We start from the raw sequence: 3,290 nt of genomic DNA, 5'->3' as shown, positions 1-3,290 counted from the left end.
AAGAATCAGAATAAACTACTATAACTAATTATTTTAAAAAAAGAAAAATTCATGAAAATATGTAGTTTAAAATGCATAAAATTTAATTTTGAGATACATATTGAAAGCAGTTCGAACTTGAAATTTTTATGATATATTTTAATGATATTATTGATTTTATTGTTTGTTCAAGTTTAAAAAAATTATTTACTGTTAAAATTATTAATGTAGCTGATAAAAAAATTAATAATATTCATGACCTCAATGACAAGAATAGTTAAAACATATACATGATCAGAAGAATTAATAAAAAATATATCACTTATATCCAGTATATATACAATAATAATAATTAAAATATGAATGAGTACAACTTAAATTGCAAAGTAAAGAATCTTTGTACCTTTAAAATCTTAAAAATTTAAAGCTTTGAAGAAAATATTATTTTAAGTAATGATAATTGTAATTAAAATGTTTGAGGGAATAATTTATTTGTTGCTTAATCTTGAAAGATTATTTTCTCGCTGCATTTAAGCCCTAATAATTTTATTAAAAATTTTTTATTCAAAGGAGATTTTGAATTAAATAGTTAATTATATTAATACAAACCTCATTTCTAAAATGAACATGCTATAAACTATTAAGCTCTATAAACAAACGCACCGTACTTATGACACACCGTGGAGGAAATTCATTTTTTTCGTTCAGCTTGACGCTCCGAACTTTTGTCTTCTCTATTTGTTTATTAATAATTTTTTCACTTAAAGTATGGAAACTGAAATATAACAACTTAAATGTTTATAAACAATTTACATAAACAATGGTCAAATCTTGGCAGCTTCACTTGGAAAAAGTCGGGTTTTCAATCGTAATAGATTGAAAATGAATCATAACACTGATGCATGCTAAGATTGACGCAATACAAAATCTTTAGACAATAACCCACCGATTTGGCCATCAAAGAAAATTTCAATTTGATATAACCTTAAGTTTAAATATATTTTGTCATAACGATTGTTAATAACAGTGGTTATTGTTAACTTATTCTAACATTTTGGTGACTAGCAATCATTCGTCCAATAGCTTAAAACATTTCCATTGCAAAAAAATGGTCTATGCGAAAGGACCAAAATTTTTAATTTGTTAATCTAATTTGTTTAAAAAAATTTAAATTGTTATATTTTATGAAATATTATTAAATATTTATTATTTAAGGAATACCTTAAGTCGTTCTGGCCATTGAAGGAAATTTTAATTTGAAAAATCTCAAATTTTAATATTTCGCCACAAAAATTGTTTATCATTAAATCCGTTTTCTGATTTATCATTCGCGTCATATTATCTAATTATTATTATATTGATATTGCATATAAGTAATATATTTTTCATTAATTCTTCATATACATTCATATTTTCATGACTTTTTCTTTTTTGAAATAATTAGTAATAGTTACTTTTATTTTTTCATATATTCTTTTTTGTTTATTTGCAAACAGCATCAAGTTTTTAATTATGTTTGCTTTTTCTTAATGCAATTCAATGAAAAAGACAGACCTACTTTTTGTGGTGCCATCTATTGGCCCTATTTGACCGACATTTCCCCTCCGGATCGTAAGAAAACTACTACCCCATACACATACACGGTCGTGGTTTACGAAAGTGAACTACAAAGTTTCATGTTTTTTGAAAGTGAAAAGCTTTGACGCGAATATGAAGATTGACAGGTTATGTTCATATATGACAATATATAATGGGCAGGCAGCGAAAGAAAATTATTTTTGCTGCAATTGCATCAAACCAATTATTGTTGCAAACGATAATGCTTACGAAAATCTTACAAACTGATGAAGAAGATAGTAATTATGAGTCGGATATTGGTGGTGTTACTTGTAATGGAAATTTCATGAAAAGTTCGAGGCCCAATGGAAACGCCAGCTAAAATAATAGGATTTGCCATTATAAGAATTTGGTCTTCTGAAAATCTAACAAAGCGTTTCCCAAGCGCGAATTCTATGTCTATATTCTTTTTTAGACTCTTCACAATTTACATTTCATTTTCCTGCGGATTTTATACAAGTTTAATTTGAATATGCCAAAGTTTACAACTACTCGCTAATTCCTCCCGCCAATTTCTGTGCTCACTCGCATTCACCTATAGGGGTGCGTTCCAGGGGACCACCCGGGTGCACTCCGAGCCGTTCCACGATGTTAGGTGAGGGTTGGGCTTCACTCGGGTCAAAGATATTATTCGGGCAAGGATATTATAAACGTAGATGCGGTGCGGGCTTAGTTGCCCGCCATAAATATAGACGGCGCATCCGGCGAAAAAAGTCACTTCCCCTCTACCCACCGCTCCCCGTAGAAAGCACCCATCGATATAGTTTGCCAAGAGCCACTTGGAGCGCTGTAAACAACTCTCGGCACACCTTCGAGGCGCACTGATGGTAAACTTAGCTTGGACAAGAAACATTTGGATTGAAAGTAAATTGCCAATTAAAACATTTTTACATTTATAGCTTTGCAAAACTTGGTTGTTTTAATAAATACCAAAAATATAAGTCGATGAGTAATTTATATTACGGTTTCATATATTTTGCACTAATTCTAAAATTATTAATTATAATTTCCATTCTATATATTGTCTGTATATAGTTCTTTAATATTATTTAGTTTTTACATTTGTGGTCTACAATTTCTACGAACTTTTTTAGACTATTCGTTTAATCAAGTTCTCGTATGTATTTTCCAATTTCTTAATTATTATATATTCTAACGTTTTTATAAAAATATAATTATAATTCCAAGTGATAGGAAAATTGTTCTTGCGGTTTTTAGATGTTAAGACGACAGTTCCAAGTCAGATTACATTTCGCATTGGCAAACAAAATTAGACAAATAGAATTTCACTGGCACATTCATAAAAAATATTATATTCCATAAAATATATTTTAAAATAAACTTCAAATCATTATAATTGATACAGCTGACTGATTTAAGTTTTTCAGGAGTTTTAAATACCTCAAAATCTTCAAGATTTTTTTACAATTTTATAAATCTTTTCAAATTTTCGAAATATTTTCGACACTGTAAAATTCCTGAAATAACAAAATGCTGAAACCTGAAAATCTCGCATTAAAAAATTCTAGAATAATGAAATTCTGGACAGTTTACAATATGTTTAAAAATGTGCATGGTATTTGAAAAAAACATAAAGTTCTGGAAAATCGAATTTTTTATTAATAAAAGAAAAATAATAAAAATAAATTTTGATATAAATCGTTGTTGAATTGAATCCTGCAAAGTTTGTTTCA

Source organism: Belonocnema kinseyi, chromosome 2, assembly GCF_010883055.1.
Source record: "Belonocnema kinseyi isolate 2016_QV_RU_SX_M_011 chromosome 2, B_treatae_v1, whole genome shotgun sequence".
NCBI classification, from domain to species: domain Eukaryota; kingdom Metazoa; phylum Arthropoda; class Insecta; order Hymenoptera; family Cynipidae; genus Belonocnema; species Belonocnema kinseyi.
The sequence above is the reverse complement of the archived record's forward strand: the minus strand, read 5'-3'. Positions refer to the sequence as shown.